Source organism: Balaenoptera acutorostrata, chromosome 5, assembly GCF_949987535.1.
Source record: "Balaenoptera acutorostrata chromosome 5, mBalAcu1.1, whole genome shotgun sequence".
Classification (NCBI taxonomy): domain Eukaryota; kingdom Metazoa; phylum Chordata; class Mammalia; order Artiodactyla; family Balaenopteridae; genus Balaenoptera; species Balaenoptera acutorostrata.
In genome coordinates this window covers 33,666,419-33,678,562 of record NC_080068.1, presented here as the reverse complement: position 1 = coordinate 33,678,562, position 12,144 = coordinate 33,666,419, and the positions used below count along the sequence as shown (strand labels likewise).

The 12,144-nt window shown below is 39.8% G+C and overlaps 1 protein-coding gene and 1 non-coding gene across 3 annotated transcripts in view; one reads left to right on the top strand and one right to left on the bottom strand.

Annotated features, from left to right (window-relative positions):
• The window catches only part of FHIP1A (FHF complex subunit HOOK interacting protein 1A), a 264,239-nt gene that overhangs the window by 230,458 nt on the left and 21,637 nt on the right, over positions 1 to 12,144 (bottom strand). The gene's annotated exons all lie outside the window — the stretch shown is intronic.
• Positions 9,470 to 9,576, top strand: LOC114238749 (U6 spliceosomal RNA). The gene has a single exon (XR_003624035.1). It is a non-coding gene; the product is annotated as a U6 spliceosomal RNA (small nuclear RNA).

Below are 12,144 nucleotides of genomic sequence, written 5' to 3'. Positions count from 1 at the left end.
TTCTATTTATTCAAAGAGCCAAAGCAGCTAAAATTAAACAATATATTGTTTGGAGATAAACATACAGAAGACAAGGGAATGACTTTGAAAATGAAGGATGATGGTAACCACAGGAGGCAGAGAGGGTGAAGAAGATGCAATCAAGGAAGGGTACCCAGGGTTTTCTAAGGTACCGAAAACGTGACATGCCACTTCTTAAGCTATGTAGTTGGTACCAGTGTTCATTTTATCACTTTTCTTTAAATTATACATATATTCTATTATATGTATGTGTATGATGTATCTCTCATTTAAAAAAGTAAAATAAAAGCCAAATGCTATTTTTTAAAAGAACAACTTTGAGGTTTCAGTTTCAAGATGGTTGATAGCCTGGTTGTCCCGCCTGAATCCCCAATGAAGTGAAAGCACCAAAAAATAAAATAGAAGAATTCTGTAAGATTAAAAAGAGTTTACTGGACACGGACCTAGAGAACAAACATATGGACACCAAGGCGGGAAAGGGGGGGTGGGATGAATTGGGAGATTGGGATTGACTTATATACACTAATATGTATAAAATAGATAACTAATGAGAACCTGCTGTATAGCACAGGGAACTCTACTCAATGCTCTGTGGTGACCTAAATGGGAAGGAAATCCAAAAAAGAGGGGATATATGTATACATATGGCTGATTCAGTTCGTTGTACAGTAGAAACTAACACAACATTGTAAAGCAACTATACTCCAAAACATTTATTAATGCACTATATATATATACACTATATATATACACACAAAAATTTACAAAGCCACCAAAAGGTTTCTGATCAACAAAGTCATGAGTTTAAAAAGCAGAAGGGTGTGACATATACACACTACTGTATATAAAATAGGTAACTAATAAGAACCTACTGTATAGCACAGGAAACGCTATTCAATACTCCGTAATAGCCTATATGGGAAAAGAATCTAAAAAGAGAGTGGATATATGTATATGTATAACTGATACTTTGCTGTACACCTGAAACTAACACAAGATTGGAAATCAACTCTACTCCAATAAACATTAAAAAAAAAAAAACAAGAAAAGAAAAAGAGTTTGCTGGAAGAGAATTTTAAATGGACAAGAGATTGCAACAAAATTCTGGAAAACAAAACAGGAGATGGGAATGTGCTGACAGATGAAACAGTGAGGGGAGAGCTGCCACCCACGGGCCACCAAGGAGACAATCTGCTCAAGAGAAGCCCAGGGAGGCTCTGGGCTCAGAGTCAACAGGTATCACAGAGCGGGGAGGATGACACGGGGCAGCAAAGAGGGGGATAAAGTGATGACGGTTAGCACCCCCCGCCCGCCTCCCCACCCTCTAACAGAGCCTTCAGGCAGCATGGCCAAGTATAACGACAAACATCTGGGGGTTCATCTCTAAAGGAACAGAACCAATCGTGGCAGCAGGGAATGAGAGATGGCTTGTGGAGGTTTCCGATGTGAATCTTGGTTCCTCAGAGTAAATCCTCCTCATCAGGGCATTTTTGGGGTGAAGCAAAGCTGGCCAGCAGACCACTCAGTACCCCTGACCCCCACTCCCACACACACGTATACACTGAGCTCTGTTTAGAATTCCTGTTCAAGGGAGAGGTGGCAGGGGCTGGGGCCGGCAGGTGGACTCTACATATAGATGTTTTCAAGGTAGTAAACTCTCCCCAGTCCTTCACCCTTAATTATGAAGAGGCAACCAGGCCTACAAGGAAAATCAGTAAGCTTAGGGGGAAAAAAACTGACACTGAGAAGAAAGAGAGTTAATTCAGGAACAGAAGAGCACTTTAAAAAGAAGTTAACTGTAATAAGACTCAAAGAGATTTAAGATATTACAACCATTAAACAAGAACAAGACACATGAAAATAAAACGACTGGAGAAAAATAAAGAACTTTAAAAATATTTTTGAGAAAATGATTACCAAAATAAAAATTCAGTATAAGTACTATAACAGTGAGGAAATCGCTCAAAATGTGGAACCAAAAGAAAAAAAGATAGAAAACAGGCAAGACTAGATTGGAAACAAAGAACCAGCACAGGAGGTGTGATACCAACTAAATGCTGCCTGATTGGTCTGATGTTAAATGCTCCCCCACCCCAACCCAACAGGTCATAGAACTAGGGTAGCTGCCTGGTCCAGGGGGAACAGATCCACAGGCTGAATTAAGCCAATCAAATTGTCTCTTTTTTGAGACTCTGACTTTGGAAAAATATAGGCTCTAACATGGGCCTAAAACAAAAAGCTCACGTCAATGCTGGCAGGTATCAATATGTCGGCCCATGCGAAACAGAAGGAAATAGGTGCAGGAAAGGCAGAATGAGAAGAGGCTATGTGATCACGACTCCTGACTTTTTAGCCTGTTCCACAGTCCCTAATGGGTCCACTGGTGTCATCAAGATGGCCTGTTAAGTCCTACATCTTTAAGTTTTTTTCTATTTTATTTAAGTCAATTTGAGAGGGCCTCTGCTCTTTGCAACCAATAAACTCCGACTAAAACAGCAGGCATCTGCTGTCTGGAGCTGCAGAGTAACCAGGAGACACCACCCTGTCTGCTGTACCACGGGGACACCTTGCCTCTCCCTGTACCGATCGGCTATCAGAACACAACATGCGCTCCCACGGCCTGTCATCTTGTCAGCATTACGCACAAATGGGAGCCAGGTGGGACTGTTGAACATCATTACAGTTACATGTGATCAAATACGCCTAATAATTAAAATGTCAGAATCCAGAAGTAAACATACAGTGTATTCAGTGAAAACTTGAAACTGTGGAGCAATTGGAAAAGGAGGAGAATGTTAACTTGCCTTACAATATGGAACAAGAGAACAAATCGTGCAAGATTTGGAAGAAAAAGAACAAATTAATGTCTTTTGTATGCCCACTGGGTTTTTCAATCAGCCTGAAAAATTAGAAAGTCAAGCAAAAATTCTCTTTCGATGACATGAATAAAGCTGATTTACTTAGAAAGGGCACAAAATGCCATTGTCTAGACTAATCTGAGCTGAACAAGAAAAAAATATTCTTTGAAGTTCAAGCAATAGAAGGAAACTCTTTTGCATATTTGGAAGGTAACTTTCATGCATTCCCTGGCTGGATAACCAGAGTCAAACCACAGCATGAGAATCTTAGCCAATGTCTGAGACCTTGAAAAATGAATACAGATGGTCCCCCAACTTACAATAGTTAGACTTACGATTTTTCTACTTTACGATGGTATAGGAGCCATACGCATTCAGTAGAAACTGTATGTGGAATTTTGAATTTTGATCTTGTCCCATGCTAGTGATAGGCAGTACATACTCTCTCGTGATGCTGGGCAGCTCCCAGTGAGGCACATGATCAAAAGGGTAAACAACCAATACACGTACTACCATTCACTCCCATACAATCATTCTGTTTTTCATTATCAGTACAGCATTCAATACCTTATATGAGATAGTCAACACTTTATTATAAAATAGTGTTTGTGTTAGATGATTTTTCCCAACTGTAGGATAATATAAGTGTTCTGAACACATTTAAGGAAGGCTGGGCTAAGCTATGATGTTCAGCAGGTGAGGCGTATTAAACGTGTTTTCAACTTACAATATTTTGAACTTACTGTATTGAACAATACAATGGGTTTATAGGGACGTAACTCCATCGTAAGTCGAGGAAGATCTGTACTGCGCAATTGAGCAGGGAAGAAAATGGCCACCAGGTGAAGGGTCAAGGGATGGAGTATGTATGACTACCAGCCAGACTTGTCTTTCCTAGTTTCTGATTTCACAAACCAGTAAAATTACATACACACATACACACACACACACACACACACACACAAGCAGAGCCAATTCAACTGCCAATTTTCTATATTTCCAAATAAAGATAATTCACTTGAGCCCATTGCTATTATTAGATGTAATTACATCATTCAATTTTTTAAAAAGATATTTTAATGCCAAAAAAATAGGAAGGACTTGATCTTAGCATTTTCTAAAGCCCTTGAAAACAGCACAGGCTAGAAAATACACTTTAAGTCAATTTTGTTCCAGTTTAGCAGGTGTTGCTTTAGCTGTGATTTGTGATTCATGCCCTAACCCCCAACTCCATTACTCCATTAGTCCCTTTCCTCAAAAGCAATAAATAGGCAAATGGAACATTTAAGAATGATGCAACATTTAGGAGCCCTAAACATGATACAGATGGCTTCACATATGTAAGGGCTGAAAAGCGTCCCTTGTTGATTAAAGGAAGACAGATTTGGATGGATAAAGAAAGAGGAGAACCGAGCGCGTGATGAACACAGGATGGTATGAACAGAGGGACGTTAAAGCAGGAACGGGAATGCTTTAGGGGATGCTAAGGAAGAGGCTCAGCTGAGGAGAGAACGGACAAGGAGCACTTGTGTGATCTAGAACTGGAAAGTTCTTGGGGAGTTCACTGGACTGCAGGCTGCAGACTCGGGACTTTGTTTAGAAGCAACGAGGAATCTCCAATGGAACGAGATGACAAGGGAAGCATACGGGCAACATTAACCCAACAGAAGCTATGATTTTAGCAGTAAGTTTTGGTAACTTTAGTAATTTCCTGGGCAGTTAAGCAGTTACCTCTAGTTCTGGCTCAAAAGGTTCCATTTGAGAAGATTCAGGCCCACCTATCTTGTGTGAAAATGCACTGTCACTGTTTCTGCACCTAGACCCTTGGAGGCAGTGGCTGCCTTAATACCCCTGAAAATCATCTAATTTGCTCTGTCTCGGGTACGGCTGCCAACTCCTCTAGGATTTTGCTCTTGGTAACATGAAAGTATTCATTGGTGGAAATAAGAAAATCATGAAAGAGTGCTGTTTCAGAAGAGAAACAGAAGTGATCAATTAATAGAAATGTCCACTAGGCAACTGAAGGTTCATTCATTTATCCAACAATATTTATTGAGCCCCTATCTGGCTACCTACTATGTGCCAGACAGCTGAACAAAAAAAGATAAAGATCCCTGCCCTTGTGAAGCTTACATTCAAGTAGGGATACAATACAAACAATAAACATAATAAATACAGTATCTACAAGTATGTAAAAAGTGCTTTGGAAAAAAAAGATGTAAGATAAAAAGAAAAAGAAAAGAAAAATCTAAAAAAGAAAAACACTCAAATACTAATTGAAGCTAAGAGAAGAGATGAGTTCCCCAGGGAGTAGACTGCCTGGTTAATGCCCTTTCTACTTCTAAAACTCTACCACTGGGCTTCCCTGGTGGCGCAGTGGTTGAGAATCCGTCTGCCAATGCAGGGGACACACGTTCGTGCCCTGGTCCGGGAAGATCCCACATGCCGTGGAGCAACTAAGCCCGTGTGCCACAACTACTGAGCCTGTGCTCTAGAGCCCGTGAGCCACAACTACTGAGCCTACGTGCCACAACTACTGAAGCCCGTGCACCTAGAGCCCGTGCTCCACAACAAGAGAAGCCACCGCAATGAGAAGCCCACGCACCGCAATGAAGAGTAGCCCCTGCTCACCGCAACTAGAGAAAGCCCGCGCAGCAACAAAGACCCAACGCAGCCAAAAATAAATAAAAATTTTTTTAATAAAATAAATAAATAAATTTTTAAAAAATAAAAATAAAAATAAAACTCTACCACTCCAAATCAAGGAATTTGACACATATAACCTCAACCTTCTTGTTTAAGCAGAAGGTAATATCAAAGCATCACATTATTGTTGTGACTTAAAGAAATAACAGAGACCCATCACCAGGGAACTGTCCTCTTACAGATGAGAAAATGGAAGACCACAGAATTTAAGTAAGATCACCTTAGAGCAAAACAGGACTGGGGGCAGATGGGAATTCCAGAACTCTCTAGCTTCTTGTAACTTTTAAGAGCAGAAGCCCTTTCAGCCACTTCAAAAGTACCTCAAACCCTCTTGGAGGCAATGAAAACTATTTTTATTACATAAATAGTTTAGCCATATAGTGGCAATAATAAAAATAGCAGACACTTAACAGAGAACTTACTTGTGCCAGACACTCTTCTAAATCCTTGTCATGAGTAAGAAACTCATTTAATCCTCACAACAACCCTGTGAGGCAGTCAGACTTCAGAGTGAGTGGTTTTAATGCCACGCCACCCCTTCAATTATTTATGCATACCTTCATAGAGCATAATCCTTATCACTAATTAGGAAACTGAGGTCTAGATTTTTCATCTGGACTTGGCAGAATTAGATCATATTTGTATGTCAGAAATGCAACCATTTAAGCTTCATTTGAAGTAAACGTGTTTTAGAAGTAAAGAAAATTTGAAACTATATAATATAACCAGTATTATGCTAAAAAAAACGGTATTTCAGTAATTCAATAAAGGGTCCTCAAAGGTATGCTTTCAACTAAATAGTCTTCAGAGAAAGACACTATTTCAAGACCCTAAGTAAAGTTTTTAAAAAATGAAATTCTAGTAAGGCAGATCTTTTTTTATGTTTCACTTGAACAAACCTTATGCTTTGATTTTCACAGAAGGGAAAGGGAGAGAGAAATACAATGAAAAAAAGTTCTTTCCCCTAGTATTTTTCTAAGCATTTAATATTTTAGATTAGATTTTAGAAAAATCAGAATCATGAGGCTTACCAATAACATATGATAACATGATAATAAAATACAACAACTTTTTAAAAAACAAAGTTTCCCTTTCTCAACACACCAAATATAGATTGTGGAAATTCAATTATAAAATAAAGTGTTACTAACTATGTATCTAAAGTTGATGATCTTTTTGCCTTCAGTTCACTAGGTTCATTTTCATTTCAATGGACTTTCCTACTAAAGAGTTTTGATTATATGTCACATACAATTACAATTCACTCCATGGATCTGTCCACATTCTTTAGTTGTACTGGAATTTCATCATACAGAATAACCGTTAAGTACATGCATCATTGGCTACAGCTCACAACCATTTTAGAGATGACGTAATCTGCATTACACAGTAGGTATTTCTACACTGTTTGTATGCATGGATCTCAAAGCAACTTCTAAACCTTCACGGGTAAAATTGTCCCTCTCCTAACAAACTCCTTGTCTTTTTTCTGTGAGAGAAGAGAATTGATCTTTCTTACTGTAGCAAGGTTGGAGAGGCCAGGCTCCCAACTTTGATACATCGGTATATTCAGATAAGACACAAAGAGGAAAACAGCATATGTTGGCTCCTATATTCAACATTCTTTTCTCATCCTTAGGAACATCCCGTTTCATTCTGCCATATTTTTAAACATACAATCCCTCTGACCCTCAGCATATTTCAAAACCTCCACTGGCATGCTACATATTTCTTTCTCCTTATCCTTATCACCATGGAGGGCCCAATGTGAAGCTATTTTTGAATGGCCTAGTCACAGCTATTATCTGAGTGCCAAATGGGTGCAAGACACTGTGACAGCACTGTAAAAAATATAAACAAAAGTAGTAGAATCCTTGTCTTCAAACAGCTTTTAAAACTAGTAGGATTAGATAACCGTACCAGTCACTGTAGCCACAAGGGAGAATGAGAGCCAGAATTGAGGTGGTGTAGACATTTAAGGGGGAGGAGGGACTCTGAGCTTTGCTGCAGTCAACATGTAGAGGGAAACATGATCTGTTATAAGATTCAGTGTCCCTGGGGTAAAAATAAACCAGTTGCTCAGAGAAAGAACAACTATTTTTGCTACTGAGATCAGAAAGCAATTCAACCGATGGTTTCTAAGAGAAGGTTCTGTTAAATGTAATAAAAATCCTAAGGATATTTTTTTTACAATAAACAAGGGTAAGTTTGAAGAGGGCTGAGAAGCTCTAATGAAAACCAGGAAATCTAACATGGACAAGAGGCAGAAGAGCAGGCCTCAGCTCTACCATGACTGCAAACTCCACACGTGCAGAAGATCGTGAAGCATGATTGACACATCGAGAATAACTGCATTTCTCTGGGGGGAATGAGATGGGGTCTAAATAAGTAAAAACCACTGTGTTATTTAACTGAATTCATTTTTCCTTATACAAACAGAATCACAAAGATATTTTGATGTCAACATTTGACATTTCATGTAAATAGAAAGTAGGTCATCAGTTGAAACAGACAAAAGTGACTTATATCTAAGAATTACTATTTTTAAAACAAAGTTCCTAAAAGTATCTCATCTAATATGCACTTGATTCTACAAAGTTTTTTGTACCACTTAAATTTATATCAGCGGGCCTCCCTGGGGGCGCAGTGGTTAAGAATCCGCCTGCCAATGCAGGGGACATGGGTTCAAGCCCTGGGCCAGGAAGATCCCACATGCCAAGGAGCAACTAAGCCTGTGTGCCACAGCTACTGAGCCTGCACTCTAGAGCCCGCAAGCCACAACTACTGAGCCCATGTGCCACAACTACTGAAGCCTAGAGTGCGTGCTCCGCAACAAGAGAAGCCACCGCAATGAGAAGCCCATGCACCACAATGAAGAGTAGCCCCCACTCGCCGCAGCTAGAGAAAACCCGCGTGAGGCAACAAAGATCCAACGCAGCCAAAAATAAATAAATAAATATTTAAAAACTTTATATCAGCATAGGTTCACAGTTTTCCCACTTTATAAGAACTGACAGGATCGTCTGAGGGAAGGATGACACTTTGTCAAGTTTAAAATTGGGGTAGAATTTCTGCTGGAGGCTACACAGGGCAAATAACGATAATCACAGATATCCCCTTAATTATTTGGCTATCTTAATTTAAAAGACTTTTGTTATAAAGGAATCTAGTTCTTCAACCAATCACTAAAAGCAAAAGTTTCCTCCTAAAAATGAAAAGAGATTTCTTTAGACGACAGAATCTAAGAATGATTGGTGGTAAGAGGTCAATTCTTTTTCCCTAACCAGTGACCTGCTCATTGCTCAACAGTGAACACTACACCGTCTTCTGAGGCAGGGTTTGCACACACTGGTTGAAAATAAAAGCATTACTGGATCATATCAGCTCAAATTCCAGTGAATAGTCCCAGGCCATTAATGACATCAACTCCAAGTTTCCAAATAGACCAATTATTAAAATTTATGAATGACTGACAAAAAAAATTCCAATTCTTTTGCAAAGATGCATACACTTGGAAATGAATAACTCATCAAGAGGCAGAGTGGACTGGGTCAGTGTGCAAATATTTACTCATGAACTTGGCTCCTACGTTGCATCATTTTTCATTTAGTTTTACAGTCTGTGATTATATGTACCATTTGCCTAAAAACTATCAATTAAGACAAAGTTCATAGAAAACAAAGAACATATAAATTTAAAATGTGATAAGTCCTTCTATTTATGTACTGATCTGTAACATTCTAAGTATTCAATATATCTCATTCATACAGAGAACACCATAGTGGCATTATTTATTTAGCCCTCATCTCATTCTACAAGGAATCTGAGATAGCTTATGAGAAATGCATGTATTAAGGAAGGAAATTAATAATCATGACCAAGGAGTGCTCACTTGGGCAACACATACACTAAAACTGGAACGATACAGAGAAGATTAGCCTGGCCCCTGCACAGGGATGCCATGCAAATTCGTGAACCACTGCATATTTTTAAAAAATCATGACCAAGGAAAGCATAAATTAGAGAAGAAAATGAAGACTGTGGCTGGCATAAGAGATATTGGAATAGAACTCAAATTTGGAGACCTATTTGAGTCCTCACAGTTACTACAGTTAAGCAGAGAATTCGAGTCTGTGCTTCCTAGCAGCCAAGGTGAAAAATGTCAATGTGATTAGTTATATGATTTTCTATAAGGAACAAACACCTACACTCCTTCAGGGAAGCAAAGCTGTTTCTTATCACTTACTGTGAACGAGCTGCTCTAGGAGACACTGAAAGATGTGATGGAAAAATTTCCCAATAACATCTCAATGGCAAATAAGGTCACAAGGCTGGTTTTTTTATGTTGTCCCAGATTAAAACTGAATTCTACAATGGAGTCAAGATAATATGGCCAAGGAGCCCAATTTTTCAAGCAGCATGGTGGACTGAGCTGAGAATAAAGACTTGGAAGCCCAACAGTGTCGTTTAAGAGATTATTAGCAGTAAAGTGCAAGAACAAAAATTAAAATAAATAGCCAAAATTATGATGCTTCTAAGTTTCCATCCTTACCGCCTTTCTCTCTTTGAACGAGTAAGTCCCTGACCAGTGTCATCTATTCCACAACTTGAACTACTTAATTATCTCCCCAATCTACATCTTCTAACCCAGAGCTAAAGTCTCCTTTTCATGTACGTATCTGACACTTTTACCTCAAGGTCCTACCAGCACCACTGACTCCACAAGTCCCAAACTAATCTAAGTTATCTGTCCTCTCAAACACATTCTTCCTTCTGCCATCCTCAGTTTGTCATAGAAATCCTATCCTCTCAGTCACCAGGGCTTACATCCTTCGAATCAATTTTTTTCCTTCCTCTCCGTAACTGCCCACATCTGATCAGCAGTCTGCCTGACTATTCTCCCTGCACGACTGGCCCACGTTCTCTACTCCAGCCCCAGGGCCACCTTCCTAGATCAGATCCCCAGTACCTCAGGGCCATCACAATAGCCTCCTGAATTACTGTATTCTCTCTCCCCACTCCAATTTCTCATATACACTACTGCAAGAATAATATTTCTAAAGTTGTGACTATGTCAGTCTACTAAAGAAAAAACCTGTAGCAGTTTCCCTCTGCTTACCTGAAGCAAACCGGTCTACCTAAGCCCGCAGTGGCTTTCTCTCTTACACACCCTATGCTACAGCCAGTCCATAAACTCGTAAGTCTAGCCACTCCCAAAGGAAGCTCGATCTTTCCTCTTGTTCACAGTAGTATGGCCCTGAGATGCCCTCCCCTTCACCTCTACATATTTAAAGATCAAGTTTAAATGCCACCTCATTCAGGAAGCCTTCCATAATCCTCTCTGTGAGAAGTACCACTTCCTCCTGCCGCCTCCCCCCTGCACTTGTCTAGGGCTGTAATCTCAGAGGAATGACCACATCCTACGGTCAGCCTCTCGCTGTCTAGCCTACGCATGAGACCGCTCCACTATCGCCATCCTAAACACACACCCGGTCCTGGCAGCACACGGCTCACCGTCACCCCTCAGGGTTCCCTCCACAGCACTTTGTTCATATGTGAATCACTGCACATGTTGATTCTACTGTAGTTCGCTGTTTACACGTCTACCTCCTCCAGGGCAAGGATCAAATCTTATTTATCTCTGCAATCTAACGTAGTCAGCTCTCTGCACACCATCCTAGCTTAATTCCCTGCAGAACGGGTCTTTTCTTGTTTATTTATTGTGTCTCTCCCACGAGAATGCACACTCAGTGAGAACACAGACTTTGCTTGCTTTGATCTCCACTATTTTCCCAGCATCTAAAACAGTACCTGGCACATACTAGGTGATCAAAAGCGTAGGATGAATTGATAAATTGATGCATGATTCTCATTGTCTAGCCCAGTCCTGGTACACCATAGTGCCAAAAAAAAAAAAAGTCTGCTGAATGAATTCTGTCTTGTATAAAAGTTATTTTTATACATATTTTACGAGCTCTGACAGTTAGTGATCTTGATATCCTACTCTGGTACTTAGCGTAGTGCTTTATACATAGGAGGTCCTTGATAGATTTCTATTATATTGAACAGGTAGTTCAATAAATTAATACCTTACTCGAGCTTTTATCTTCTAAATCTGAATTTGTCTCATCTCGTCAATAAAGAGGAATCTGTATTATTTCTTATGACACAGGATGCCTCCCTCCCAGGGGGAAGGCAGTACTGCAGAGTGAAGATTACCAGCGGTGCTGTCAGAGAGGTCTGGGTTCGGGTCCCAGCTCTGGCACTGCTCAGGTATGTGACTTTGAGCACACTTATTTAACCTCCCTTCAGCTTCCTCCTTAGAAGAAGATTAGGAGGACCTCTCAGGCAGAGCAGTCTATCTACTTCACAGCTAAATGAACAGCCAGTCCTAAATCCTTTATTACCCCTTCTTTACCAGCCTTAAATCGTTCTAACTCATGTTAGACTATTTTATATATGTCGCCTGAACTTGAGTGGGTCATTATTTAAAATAGTAGTGGATTATGTTTACAAGGCATTAATTCTCCATTAACTTTTCATGACCTTACCGCCCTTC